Genomic DNA, 15805 nt, shown 5'->3' with positions numbered 1-15805 from the left:
TTCCCCTCCGTCTGCTCTTTAGTGCAAGACAGAGCAAGTATTCATGACTCGGGTTGAGCTGATTGGATGAGCACACAATACCTTGGTTAATCCATGGGAACGTATGAGCTTAAACACTGCCTGGGCAGACAGCTTCAGAACAATGCAATTACATTTTTTAAAAAATCATGGTGTGAAGTTTTGAGATGATTTCTAATAGGCCCCAAAGAGAGCTTTTAGTTCTAAGGCTTATGATCAGAAGTTCATGGCACATTAAGTTTTCCATCTGAAAACTAGGAGAGTCCCTTGTTACGACTTATAAAAGCGATTGGAGCAGGAAAATAGTGTGTGTTTCTCTCAACGGTAAGTATTCTCCAAGTGCAATAATAAAGTTCCCATCTCCTCTCTGCGATTTAAAACTGAACAGAAGACAAGGCCTGGTGGCCTAAGCAGTTCAGAGCTAACGCTCACTTCATTTCTCATCGCCTGCTTGTAATTCTTGCTTTGCACTTTTGGAAATGGCCCTTTGATTTTCCTTTGTGATGCAATATTGTCAAGTTCTGTGTGGTTTAGTTTGGCCCTTGACTGTGCCTCATGGATTACTTAGACCTGAGCAACTGGAGGAAGGTATATATGTCTCTAGTCCATGTGATTGGCTCAGAAATGGGCACATGATCCAACCTGGACTATTGAGAAGCCTGGGGGGCTCTTGTCAAAATAAAGGGCCCTGTTTACTATGGCTTGATAGAGTGGTTGAACTTCTGTTGAGAACACCTCAGGATTATCTCTGATACCATATGTCAGTCTTTCCGTAAATGCCAGCACCGAGGGCAGTGGAATCCAGAGACAAGGAAAGCAGGTAGCGGGTGATGTCATCTCAGCCTTTGGGATGAGTAGCTAAGCTACAGCACTGACTACTTCTCCACAGAGAAGCCATTTCCTTCGTGCACCTCCAAAGCTCTGTTCAATGCACAGGAAGCACAGGCTTTCTTCCCACCTTGAAACGCCAATCCTCAGACGTTCTCAAAACAACCACAGCAGGGGCTGTGGCTTCGGCGAGTTTTCAGTCTATATACAGGTGCCATACATCAAAACTTCAGTCCGTTAAAACTGGAAGAAATCCCAGAAGGCTTGCTACTTAAAAGGTAAAGTGACTGTCCCTGGGCCATCTGCTGTGGTATAATTGGACTGCCGTGATGTTGGAGTGAAATAGATTTAGTAAGTAGGTTTCAGAACTGAAGTTTCTTGGTGGGAATGGGTTCTAGGATCAATTATTAGACAGTGATCAGCTTTTCAGAAAGCAAAGACAATTGAGAACATCAGAATGAATGCATCTCATATAATGAGGATAAATAATAGTCTGTGAAGTGCTTGTTTCTGTTGATTATAAAAACCATAGATGCACATATTCAAATATATATGTGTGTACATATATATGTATATGTATATGTATATGTATATGTAGTGAGTCTGGTAGAGTCTATACATTTTTACTGTGGCTCATGGTCAAAGTTTGAAAACCTCTTTAGAGGATATTAAAATTTCTTCCTTCCTTTCTTTCTTTCTTTCTTTCTTTTTTTTTTTTTTGAGACAGTTTCTCTGTGTAGCCTTGGCTGTCCTAGACTCACTTTGTAGACCAGGCTGGCCTCGAACTCACAGCAACCAGCCTCCCTTTGCCTTCCGAGTGCTGGGATTAAAGTTGTGCGCCACCACGCCCAGCTTAAATTTTCTTTTATGGGAGAGTTTTTATCAGAAAGAAAAAGCAGCATATTTTCCCTGTCAGCAAAGGGTTGCCTAGCATCAAAGGCAAGCCAGCCCCCGTGGACAGCACGGGTTCTAAATGAAAGCTCTGAGCCCGAGTTAGGGGGTACACAGTTTCCCTGTTTGCCTCCTGCGTTACTAAGCCACCAATGACAAGGGTGTGCTTTGCCGTGCTTTGCGATTCTTTGGGGGTTGAAAGTGCTGCATAAAATCAAGTCTAGCCTGTTTATGGATGTAATTCCCTGTGCCCGGAGATCAGGATGTGTGCTGTGGTCTGAATTACAGTGCAGCTGATTCTCATTAACTGCTCGTGATTCCCCCCTGGATCCGGTTTCTCTGCCCTTTCAGAATTACTGTGCACATGGCTAGCTTCTGCAGAGTGCTCAACCCTGGCCGTCTGCAGTCAAGTCTGTTATAACCCATGCTGCAATTGGAGTAGACCAGGAGAGGAGTGTTTTTACACACACACACACACACACACACACACACACACACACACACACACATACACACACGTCTAATGATCAAAGAAACTCACCGAGCTACATGTTTCTGCACTGGTGAGCTGATTGCTAAACACTAGGGAAAGAGATATGTGGTTTGATGTCTTGGGCCCAGAGAGAAGCATCTAGACAATATACGTTTACTGCCAGCACATGCACGGAGCTCTGGACTGAACTATGCATATTTAACATGGGTATGTTGACTATCTGGCCGCGACATGATTAGGAGAGAGGGCTTTCACACACTAAAGGACATAGAAGGAAATAAAGGTGAGGATCTAAATCAATAGGATTGGTGGTTTTATAGGAGAGAAAAAGCAAGGAAGAAACTACTCTTTGTCTCTTCTGTATCACATACACCAAGGAAAGAGCAGTGAGCACATAAGGAAAAGGTAGCCATTTGCCAAGCAGGGAGGAAGCCCTCACCAGAAACAGAAGATCCTAGTACCCCAATTTCTAGATTCCAGCCTTCGCGACACTAGGATAACAGATGCCCATTGCTTTAGTCATCTACCCCATGGTACTCTATTGTGGCAACCCAAGCTGGCTCAGACAGATGGCAAGCACAGCCTCTCCCGATTCCTTCTTCATACGAGAGAGCTGTTGCACACTTCATATGTGCAGTGCCCACTGTGTGGCCAGCATGCTCCAAATCCTTGGTGATTATTAAGTCGTGTAGGTTTCGTAACAGCTCGCAAGCAAGTGGAGCCTAATACTATGGTTAATTTTGTTTTTTGTTTTTTGTTTTCTTTTTTTATCAGCCTCACACAAGTCAGAGTGACCTGAGAAGGGAAGACCTCAGTTGGGGAAATGCCCCCCATCAGAATGGTCTGCGGACAAGTCATGAGGGAATTTCCTTGACTGAGGTGGGAGAGTTCAGTTTACTGGTGGTGATGCCATCCTGGGTAGGCAGTCCTGGGCAGTATAAGAAAGCGCGCTGAACGGCTGGAGAATGAGCTCAAAGGTTAAGAGCACTGGCTGCTTTTCCAGAGGACCTAGGTTCAATTTCTAGCACCTACATGGTAGCTCACAACTATGAATAACTCCAGTCCCAGGGCTTATTGAGGACCCTAATCTAGGCTCTGCAGGCACCAGGCACACATGTGCTAAATTAGACATACATGTAGACAAACCACAAAAAACTAAATTAATGTAATATACAGGAAGGAAGGAAGGAAGGAAGGAAGGAAGGAAGGAAGGAAGGAAGGAAAAAGAAGGCAGACTGAGCAGGCCATGGGGAGCAAGCTGGAAAGCAGTGCTCCTCCGTGGCTTTTGCTTCAGTTCCTGGCCCTGGGTGCTTGCCTTGGTTTCTCTCAATGAACTATGCTTCAGATTGTGTAAGACAAATAAAACCCTTTTTGCACAGATTGGGAAATCAAACGGAGACAGCTAAGTAGCGCTGCAACGACAAACTCCCAGAGTTCAGTATTTAAAAAGCACACACATAGCTTTCTTCTTCACCCACGGACCTTCCTTGGGCCTGGAGTTGGGGAAGAAAGGTCTTCCATCCGAGGGCGGCTCATGGCTTCTGTTTTGCATTGGCTAAAGCAAGCCCCCAAGGCTGGTGTCAGGAAAGTGAGGACATTCTATCCTCCCGTGTCCTTAGAAGAAAATGAACCAGGCACCTTCCATGAACAGTAAAGTGTCCCAACACCCTACGAACAACAGGCGTTTACTCCTCTTGTTTTACAAATAAGACGCAGAGCGTTGATAGATCCGTGCCCTAGTTCATGCAGCTAATAAAGGGAGTAAAGATAGCAGGTGTAGCAAATCAAAACACGCAACACCTAGTTAAATTTGAATTTCAGATAATCAACTAATACATTTTTAGTAGAAAAATGTCCCAAATCTGCTTAGGGAATATATTACACTAAAACAATGGTTGTTTATCAGAAACACAAACATAACTTCGTACTTTGTGTTTTAGGCAGCCAACTTCAATCCAGGCAATCCTCAGATAGGATTTTTGGCTCCAGAGAAGAAAAATATTCTATTCAGTACCATCCTTTTGCTCCTGTGACCTTCTTTTGTTCCTCTGCCAAAGTTAATTTAACATTTATTCCTTAGCCATATGACTAAGGCTGAGAGAAAATTTAGGACCTCTCTTTTGGAAGGGAAAGTATTTTGGAACTGTTCCCCACTGACCATTCCTGGATGAGGAAATAGGATCCCCCCTGCAACAATGGGTCCCTCTTACAGTCAGCCATGCTTGGTGAGCCGCTGCCTGATGCTTCGCAGTTAATGGAAGAGACCATGCAGGGCCGATAATCACAAGGACAGTGCATCCCCAAAACTTTCCCCTGGGACTCTGAAGCTGGTCATATTTTCCTTTTTCATTATGAAGCACTTAGGCCAATAATGCAATTATTTTGTTTCCTCTGACCGAAGTTACTGAAAATTCAGGCTTGAGGGGTTGGTAGACTGTAGTGATGTCACCATGTACGAGGGCCGGGGTGGGCATGAGAGGGCGAGTTTGCAGCCAGCTGAAGAATTCACATTTTGGTTTTGTTTTGGTGAGTGTGTGTGTGTGGTGTGGTGTGTGTAGTGTATATGGTATATGTGGTGTGTGTGTGTATGTATGTATATGTGGTATGTGATGTGGTGTGTGTAGTGTATATAGTGTATGTGGTGTGTGTGTGTGTGTGTGTGTGTGTGTGTGTGGTGAATGGTGAATATATGTGGTGTGTGGTATGTGGTGTGGGTGTGTGTATGTGTGGGTGTGACATGTGGTATACGTGGTACGTGTATGTGATGTGTATAGTAATGTGTGGTGTGTATGTGTGTGGGGGGGTGTGGTATGTGTTTGGGTGTGTATGGTTTGTGTGTGTAGTGTACGGTGAGTATGGTATGGGTATATGAGTGTGTGTGTGGTGTGGTGTGGGGGTGTGTTGCATGATATGTGTTTGTGTGGTGTGTGCATATTGCGTGGTAATGTGGTGTGGTGTGTGTGGTATGTATGCGATTTATGTGATTTATAGTGAATGTGGTGTGTGGTATGTGATGTGGTAAATGATGTTATGTGTATTCGTGTGTGGTGTGTGGTGTGTGATGTGTGTGTGTAGTATGTGTATATGGTGTATGTGGTATGTTTGGTGTATGTGTGTGTGGGGTGTGTGGTATCCATGTGTTGTGTGTGGTGAGTGTGGTGTGTGTGGTGTGCAGTGTGGTGTGTGCACATCTGTGAGAGAGGAGGCCAGAAGAGAACCAGAGGAAGATGTTAAGTACCCTGAAGCCCCAGCTTCCTGTCTCCATCTCCAACAGTCCTGGAATTATAGAGACACGCCGGCCATGCCTACTTTTGTTTTGTTTTGTTTTGTTTTTAACACGCATGCCGAGACCCAAACTCAAGTCCTCCAGCTTGCCCCTTACCCACTGAGCTGTCCCTCTGGCCCCAAGATTCCACATTTTGTAGGTGTCTTAGGCAAGTAATTAAATGTTGACAATGAATTTAGCTGACATCTCATTAACATTTAATTAATAACTTCACTGCCTGGCACCACATCTGGCATAGAGTGTGAATTAAGTGTTTTTAGAATTAGAGGATGGTTAATGTCATATGAGGTTCCTGATACCCTATAATGCGTATTTTGCAAATGAGGAGCTGGAAGGCAGGCTAAGTGATCCTCTGATTAAAACTGGCCAACTTCTAAAAGGCACTGAGAGGAGGCAGTCACTTCCATTTATCTGAGGGTGTGTTTGTGGGGTTCCTCATTACTCCTCCTGATTTGTCTTGGCCTTCCAAGGTCTGGCATCAAGGGACTGAAACCAGTGACTCATTGCCCCCATGAGGATAATGACTAACAAGCCATTAGAAAGAATTGATTAATATGCCTGATCCCTTGCGTGAAAGGTAATCAGTGCATGAGATCAGTTTCTCCTTGCCACTCTGTGGCCTGAGTTTCTCTTCTTAATCCTCTGAAAAATAAGACAAAACCTTTCCTAGGCTGGGTTTTAATCCAAGTTGGTTTTTTTTCCTTCTTTTTTAATAATTCGCTGATCCCAGCAAGTGAAATACCTTTCAGAGATGTATTGTCTCACAGGCACAACCTGAGTGTCCCCAGTCTGGAATAACTGTTTTATACAAAAGCACCTTTATGCCTTTTCCCTTGTTCCCCACTCCCACTCACCATTTTTCCGGTACTGAATACTGCCTCACATGAGGTAGGCAAGTGCTCTACCAGTGAGCTATGCCCACAACCCAGGTTAGTCTTTATCTCACTACCTACTAAGTTCAAAGATGGCGCCCTGTCAGTGAGACCTTTTCAGACTATTGCTGATATGAGCGGTGGACATTCTCACCATGTGCGTTAGGGCAAGGACAAAGAAGTAATAAAAGAAAGGTAGAGGGAGTTTCTGTTGAGGGAAGTTGCTCAGCTTTGATGTGCTCCTCTGGCCATTTTGAGATGGATATTATGCCCTGAGGATTTCCTGTATTGAGGACACTAACTTTTGTTTATTCCTACTGTCCACGTGCTGTGCTTAATATCCTCGTACGGATTATAGTTTACAATGCCCAGCACAGTCTGGTGGACTGTTCTTAGATATCCAGCTTGGTAAAGCCAATTTAGAAAGTGGATTGGTAAGACTGGGCATGTAGTCAGTTGGTAGGTGGCTCGCTTAGCATCCATGAAGCTGTGGGTTAGAGCCCCAGTATTCATAAAACTGGGAATAGTTTATATACCTGTAAGTCAGCTGTTATGACGTGGAAGTAGGAGGGCTATAGAAGTTAAAGGTCATCTCCACCTCCATAATAAGATCCAGATCAGCCTAGGATACATGAGACCCTTTTGGAAAAAGGAAAATAAAATTAACTTAAATTAAAATTTTAAAAAACGTTGTTTGGTAATGTTTCCCCTGCAGAACATGAATATACTATATGAGTCGGCAATTCAACTCAGTATCTACCCAACAGGGATGCATTCTGTCTTCACCAAAAGACACATTCTAGACTGTTCTAGCAGCACTGTTAGTAATAGTGTCCAAGTAAGAATTCTCTAAATGTCCATCAAGCTGGAATGGGTAAGTTTGTTATAGATTGTAATATAACTACTGTCTTAGTTACTCTTTAATTACTGTGAAGAGACACTGTGACCAAGGCAGTTTATAGAAGAAAGCATTTAATTGGAGGGTTGCTTACAGCTTTAGAGGGTTTGTCCATAAGCATTACAGCAAAGGGGCATGGAAATAGGCAGGCAGGCATGGCACTGGAGCAATAGCTAAGAGCTTCCATCCTGAGTCATAGCAGCAGACAGAGAGGAGAGAGAGAGAGAGAGAGAGAGAGAGAGAGAGAGAGAGAGAGAGAGAGAGAGAGAGAGAGAACCTTAAAAGCCCATCCCCATGACACACCTGCTCCAACAAGGCTATACCTCCTAATCCTTGGTCCACTAATAAGGGACCAAGGCATTCAACATATGAGCCTTTGAGGGCTGTTCTCAGTCAAACCACAAAAAACACTAAATGCAGCAATACAGATAATTCATCTGCAACTGCGTACAAAAAAGACCGAGGCAGTTCACAGTGTTCAGCCAGGGAAGTGAGGCACAGGAGGTGCGCTGTATGATCCCATTTTAATAAAGTAATTTTTTTAAGGTTAAATTTTCCCCCCATGTGCATGAGTGCTCTGCGTGCATGTGTATACATATACCATGTACATGCCTGGTGACTACAAGGGCCAGAAGAGGGCATCAGATTCTCAGGAACCTAGAATTACAGACAGCTGTGGGCCCACTGGGTGCTGAGAACTGAACCTGGGTCCTCTGGAAGTGCAGCAAGTGATCTGAACCCCTGAGCCATCTCTCTAGTTCCCAGTAGTACACATTTTAAAGTCAGGTAAACATACTGGGAAGTACCAAACAGTGGTTCCGTAGGCAGACGTCTAAGGCCATCGCGATCTGTGCTTGTAGTGTGTGTGTCCCTGATGTAAGGCCTGCCCTTTGCGTGCACTTGGATCCTAGGGTGTGATAGAATATCACTTCTTACGGTCTTAGTCTAACACGGGCCATACAGTCTCAGGTCTTGAACGCTTGGGGCACTCACTACTTGGAAGGTTGTGCACTTTGGGGAGGTACACAGTGGCTAGAAGTATTCAGCCACTGGGGCCAAGACTTTGGCGGTCATACCTGCCCCTGGCTCCGGTGTAGCTTTCTCTGAGTCCTGTCTGCCTGCATATGAACAAGCTTCCTCCACATCCTCCAACTGCCATGAACTGTGAAATGCCTTCACCTCCGTGGTGGACTGAAATATACCCTCCTCTCTTTAGTGGCCCCTGCCAGGTGTTCCCGTGACACTGAGAGGAGAAGAACTAATACATCACTCCTGTCATTAGAATTACTAGTTACCCAGCAGGTGATCTAAGGTCGGCCTATGTAACTGGGTGAGTTCTCGAATGAGCAGTAACAGAAGCCAGAAAGAAAAGGGTCATTCTGGCCTAGAAAGAAGCAACATCTGTGAGCTGCCTATGGGGACAGCGGGCAGCCTAGAGGAGGCAGGAAAGTGGGACCTCAGCTGTGCAGCCACAGAAACTTAACCCTGCCAACAACTTGAGTGAGCTCACGTCCTAGGGGAGAAGCCGAAGTCTGGCTGGCACCTTACTTCCGACATGGGGAGACCGGGAACAGAAGACCCAAGATGCATGTGTGACAACAAAGCTGCACGGTTTTAACGGGCTCAGCTTGTGGTGATGGGCTTTATAAAGGACAGAGATCCTAGTGCAGATGCCAGGGATGGGAGGGGCAGCTGAAGTGCTGGAGGCGTGCTCCATCTGGACCAGGTGATGGCTAGGTAAGAGCACTGAACTTGTGGCATCACCAAGCTTCCCCTTTAGGACGGATGTGCTTCTCTCTACGTTATTTTGTGTGTGATGCCAAAAAGGTTTTCTAAAAAGCTGGAGAGATGGCTCAGTGGGTAAGACAGTTGCCTTGCAAGCACGAAGACTTGATTTCCATCCCCAGCACCCATATTAAAAAAACACCAACCAACTAGATATAGTAGCATGCATTTGTAATGCCAGGACTGGGGCTCTGGGGACAGACAGATCCCTGGGGCACACTAGCCAGCCAGACTACCTATTTGGTGACTTCCAGGCCAGAGAGAGACACTCTATCTTCTCCCAAAAAGTAAACAGTACTTGAGGAACAGCACCCAAGTTTGTTCTGAGACCTTCACAGGCATATCTATATGTGTGCATGAGCCAGAGTGCATACCCAACAATGTACATACATGTGCACATACACACAAATTAAAAACCAGATGTTGGGATGAGGTTATTTATGTCAATCTTAAGAATACAGAAGCCAAGAGGCACCCAAAGCCAAGCCCACATGGATCCGTTGTGCTAGGCTCGTCCTTCCCACACATGCTTAGGCAGAGGAAACCTCCCCTTGGGCGGCTACTTTCGGTGGAACGCTGCAATGGGAGAGGAAAGAAAATGAAGAAGACATGTAATTCTTCAGACTGAATTAGACCTGTGAGATAATGCCATTTTGATTACACAGAAAATCTTAATATAATGCCAGCCATTCCTCAGTGAGGCCATAGGTGACTGTTTATTGCTGTCACTCTGCCACTCCTCAGCCCAGAGACCAGTGACAATTGTGTCTAGGAAAAAGCATGACCTTCTGCGCCTGTTGCCAACAACCGAGGATGAAAAGAGAGCTAAGAGGAGGTGAGGTAAGAGTTCATTTAGAGCATTTGTATGGGAAGGCATCCTTAGGCCTGAGTTTTCTTTAAAGATGAAATAACCATCTTCTAGAACTCACCAGTCATTTAAGCAAAATCAAACAACCTCAGAAATTAAATCACTTTAAATGTTAAAAAACAAAACAAAACAAAACAAAAAAACCCAAAACAATTCTCCTTTGTCAGATGTAGGGTTGGTAAAGATCTTTTCCCAGTCTGTAGACTGTCACTTCATTCTGTTGACAGTGTCTCCTGCCTTACAGAAGCTTCTCAGACTCATGAGGTCCCATTTATTAATTGTTGACCTTAAGGCCTGGGCTGTTGGTGTTCTGTTCAGGAAGTTGTCTCCTGTGCCAGTATGTTCCAGGCTCTTCCCCACTTTTTCTTCTAACTGATTTAGTGTCTCTGGTTTGATGTTGAGGTCTTTAATCCACTTGAACTTGAGTTTTGTGCATGGTGACAAATATGGGTCCAATTGCATTTTTCTAAATGTACACACCCAGTTAGACCAGCACTGTTTATTGAAGATGCTATTCCTTCTCCATTGAATAGATTTGGCTTCTTTGTCAAAAATCAAGTGACCATATGTGTGTGGATTTATTCCTGGGTCTTCAATTCGATTCCACTGATCAACCAGCCTATTGCTGTGCCAGTACCATGCTGTTTTAATTGCTGTTGCTCTATAGTACAGCTTGAGATCAAGTATGGAAATTCCTCTGGAGGATCCAAAATATATAAAGAACTCTAGAAACATCACCAAACCAAATAACCCAATTGAGAAATGGGGCTCAGAACTAAATAGAGAATTCTCAACAGTTCAATTCCAAGCAACCACATGGTGGCTCACAATGATCTATAATACGCTCTAACGCCCTCTTTTGGCATGCAGGTGTACACGCAGGCACAGCACTGTATACATAATAAACAAATCTTTTAAAAAAATATATCTGCAAGGTCTTAATTATAAAGTATCATCATTAGTGTGTGTGTGTGTGTGTGGGGGGGTAGTTCCTAGAGACTGATCCAAGGTTCTCATACGTAGTAGGCATAATTTTAATGATCTTTTTCTTTTCAGATTATTGATGCAGGTTGATTATCCTTTGTCTGAAATGTTTGGAACAAGAAGTGCTTCAGATTTTGAATTGGAGGAGGAGTTGAATATTTACATATACATAATAATCTATTTTAGTGATAGGATCAAAATCTCATTTATATTTCATGAGAAGCTTTTGCATATAGCCTAAGGGCATTTTCATACATTTATTGTGCCTTCATCTTGACTATGATCCATTACATGAGACCAATATCCTGGTTGATTTTTGTCAACCTGACACAAGCTAGAATTAGCTGGAAAAAAGAAAAGAAAGAAACTCAACTGAGAAAATGCTTCTTTCAGATTGCCTATAGGCAAGCCTGTTGGACACTTTCTTGATTATAGATGGATGTGAGAGGGTCTAGCCCTTGGACAGGACTGGGCATGGGAGTAGAGTTTCTATCCCTGGGTAGGTGATTCTTGGTTGTATAAAGAAACAGGCCTGGCAAGCCAGAAGGAGTAAGCCAGTAGGCAGCATTTCTCTCTGGCTTCTGCTTCAGTTCCTGTCTCTAGTTTCCAGCCTGGAGTTCTTGCCTTGGCTTCCCCTTCTAATGGACTATGGCCTAAGAAACCATTTCTTCTCCAAGTTGCTTTTGATTATGGTGTTTATCACAGCAGTGGAAAACTAACTAAGAGACCAGGTCTGGAATTTTCAACTTGGGGTACCGTGTAGATCTTAAAAAGGTTTAGATGTTGGAGCCTTTGGGGTTTAAGACTTTCATAGCAGGAATGTTCAACCTGTATATCATAACACAACAAGACAAAAATCAGAGACATAGAAAGTCATAATTAAGTAGCAAAGTCTCCCATAAGGAAAATTATACTTCATATTAATATTATGGCATATATCCTTATAAATTATAATACGTGCATATATATTATATAATCTCTGCTCTGCAAACGTCTTTCAATAAACTCATAATTTTTTCATAATGACATATATGTGACTATTTTTTTCCATAGAAATGCACTGTATATATAATATCTTGTCTACTAATTGTATTGTGCTTTTTTTTTTTCCTAATTGAAAGTTGCTATTCTAAATATACCTGTTATGGTACTTGCACAATCATTTCTTTAGGATTTATTTCTAGAAGAAACATTCCTGGATAAAAGAGCACAAGCAAAAAGCTTTAGATCCAGACAGTGCCTTATTTGCTAGGTTTTTGTTTTATTCTTGGCAGTAACATCCCAGGCAGAAAGACTGTTTATCCCCCATGAGCTTATGGGAAGGGATCATTTCTAATGGGTTGCCTCTTTCATGCATCATTTCGGCATCTGAATTTGTTATAGCTGAAAAAAATAAGTTGTGTTTTCTTATAGAGGAATCTAGGTGCAATAACCAGGGACTTCTCTAATTCTTGAGTCAACATCTGAGGTATTGTTCAGCTTCCCAGTGGTTGACGTTGGTCTCAGTCAACTTTGAGCAGAGTGGTAGAGATCCATGTGGCTCAAGAAAGCAGACTACTCAGCATTCGGGAGGCAGAGGCAGGTGGATCGCTGTGAGTTTGAGGCCAGCTTGGTCTACAAAGTGAGTCCAGGACAGCCAAGGCTAACACAGAGAGACCCTGTCCTGAAACCCCCCCCCCCAAAAAAAAAGCAATCTAAATATAAGGATACTTTCAGCAAAGGCTCCAAAAAAGATAAACACTGTCACCAGCTTGTCAGGTAAAGTCTCTATAGTTGCTTAAATAACAATAGCCCATAGGCTCATATATTTGAATGTTTAGTCATAAGGGACTAGAACTCTTTGAAAGGATTAGGATTAGGAGGTGTGGCCTTGTTGGAGGAAGTGTGTCACTGTGGGTGGGTGTGGTGGGGATGGGCTTTTAGGTTAGCTTGAATCTTTAGTCAGGGTTTACTGGGTCATCCTAGTAGGATCATAGAAGACAGTGGTGCTGAGGGCAATATGGACTATTGAGGCCAGCTCAAGAGGTCAACAACAAAGCTGAAAAGAGTTGGAGATCTGAAGAGTGCTTTGACATCAGACATGGAGATACAGAATTTGGAGTTTGCCATGATGGTTTTTGGTCTTGCTTTGGTACAGTATTTCCGCACTCTGACTGACCCCTTTCCTCCCTTTTGGAATGGTTTATGTATATTCCATGTTGGAAGTATGTGATCTGCTTATTGATTTTGGTTTTATGGGGATTAAAGTTAACAGATTGCTATGAGCCCCTGTCTGGTGCTGTGTACCAGGAAAAGCCTAAAGATTAGATTGTAAGAAAATCCAAATACACGTTTCAAAGACCTGTGTTACAGGCATCTTCTCAGTTTATAAGGCATAAGTCTGCAGTAGCCAGTCATTTCATTCTTGAATGATCTATGACTTGTGTTCAATTACCTGGGCAAGTAGATCTAGACCCTGTCCTGAGACAGGTGGAAGGAAAAAAACCCAGTCATGATATATTTTTTCTAGCAACAAATGAGATATGGTCATCAAGGGACAGTGCAGTATACAAAATGGGTGACATCAGTCAAAAGACAACATGGTACAGAATATCAGTATTTTGTTCAGGCCTCAGATATTTGGTATATCAGTATATGAAAAGGGTGTGTCTGTTGTATATTTGTGGAAGTGAAAGTGGACTGTGGTGAATACATGGATAAAAATAATGTGAGGTGGCAAGCAACAACAATCGTAGCTGATGACATTATATTTCTGAGTGACCAGACAAAAGAAAAGGTATAGAATGGTTGATTCTCCTTTGATCATTGTTTGGTACAGTCTCCTTTTCAAATCATATATAGTCTAAAATGTGTGTGTGTGTGTGTGTGTGTGTAATTGCTATGAGTTTCAGAAAAAAACTTTGGACTTTTAAACACTGTCGAGACTATGAAAGACTATGGGGACCTCCGAAGTTGGACTGAATGCATTTTTGCATTATTATGTGGCTGCGCGCATATAGGGCCAGGGAGTGGAATGTGATGGCTTGAACAGGAATGGTCCCTATAGGTTCATGTATTTGAATGCTTAGTCTCCTGGGAGTGGAACTCTTTGAAAGGATTAGAAGGGTTAGGAGGTGTGGCCTTGTGGGAGGAGGTGGGCGTTGGGGTTCCAGAAGTCCATGCCAGGCCCAGTCTCTCTATCTCTGCCTGCTGCTTACAGATCGGTGTGCAAAGCTCTCAGCTACTACTCCGTTGTCACGCATGCCACCATGCTCCCTGCCGTGATGATAACTGACTAAGCTCTGGAATTAGAAGCCCCCAGTCCAGTGCTTTATTTTGTAAAAGTTATCTTGGTCTGGTTTGTGTCTCTTCACAATAGTAGAACAGTTACTGAGTGAGTCTCTTTAACCAGCACCACAGAAGACACAGTGATGAAATCACAGGGTATTTTATTTACATTTGGATCTGTGAGTGCTAAGAATTTGTGTGTGTGTGTGTGTGTGTGTGTGTGTGTGTGCGTGTGTGCAAGTGACGTCTCACAACATTCCAGGTATACATTTCAGCCTCCTTGGCAGATGCTTGGGCCTTAGTATCTATTCAAGAAGCACTATCAGGTTTAATTGACTTTGAAGAGGTCCTAAATGCCAACCACCATGGTAGGGGTAGGGTCAGAACCACCATGCAACATAGTCTGCCATGTGCCGCATCCTGGAAACGTGCTTCAATCCTACAGTGAATAATTCCAGCAGTCGAAGCCATGAAATTAATGTTCTATATGATACATTTTTCTTCCATGGAGAAAAAAAATATTGAAAATGCCACCTAGGAGAATTCCAGGAGTGCTTAAATTACAAATTCATAACAAGTTTAGTGTGCTAACTCTTCAAGCAGCGCCTCCATGTCCATTGCTATAATTAGGTGAGTTAAAAGAAACATTCAATGTCGTGTACCCAATCATTATGCTGGTAGTGTCAGCATTAGTTTTGAGAAATGTATTCTAGAAACATTTTTTTTTGAAAGTACACATGCATCTCTAAGGATTTAAAACCCATAGATTAACATCAATTGGTTGGAGAGGAAGCTCAATTTGTAGTGCCTGCTTAGCATCAGCACCTTTTTAATCTATTTTATTTTACTGGGGTTACTTATATCTTTTTTTCTCTTCTCCACCCCCATCCCTTCCAACACCCCAACACCAGGTAGGAGAGAAAGATTAGTGGGGGAGGAGGGACATAGTTCTCTTTATTAGGGTCATTGTGCTCCTTGGGGCAAATCCAAGATTCGTTTTAGGGTATCTCCAACTTCTTGTCAAATTTCATCAATAGCAACCAGGAGCAGCAGGGGGAAGCAGCAACTTCCTTCGTCTTCCTCGGAGCCGCCCGCATCTCTTTCCTGGCTCTGGCATTTATTCCCTCTCCAGGGTCCGAAGAATTAAACTATCTGCAGCAAAGATCAGGCCCCCCTCTCAGAGCCTGCTCAAGGCAAATAGTCTGCTGCTGTAGACAGTCTGAAGCAGGCACCTATCTCACACCTGGGATTTAAAAACAAACAAACAAACAAACATGTTTACATAACATAACTGAGTTTTTAAAGAACCCAAAATTTCCACTACACCCTAGTAAGATGAAAGCCCTGGGTTTGACCCCCACCCCCACCCCCAGTGATACGCAGCTGTGACTGGTGGTGCATGCCTGTTTTCCCAGCACTTAGGAACTAGAGACAGTTACACTCAGACCACCTTTTGGCCACTGTGGTGGTTTGAATGAGAACATGCCCCCGATAGGCTCATATATTTGCATCCTTATTTCTCCCCCCCCCCCCCCCAGTTGATAAACTGTTTGGGAAGGATGAGGAGGTGTAGCCTTGTTGGAGGAGCCGTGTCACTGAGGATGGGCTTTGATGT

Source organism: Acomys minous (assembly GCF_964271855.1).
Source record: "Acomys minous genome assembly, chromosome: 17".
NCBI classification, from domain to species: domain Eukaryota; kingdom Metazoa; phylum Chordata; class Mammalia; order Rodentia; family Muridae; genus Acomys; species Acomys minous.
The sequence above is the reverse complement of the archived record's forward strand: the minus strand, read 5'-3'. Positions refer to the sequence as shown.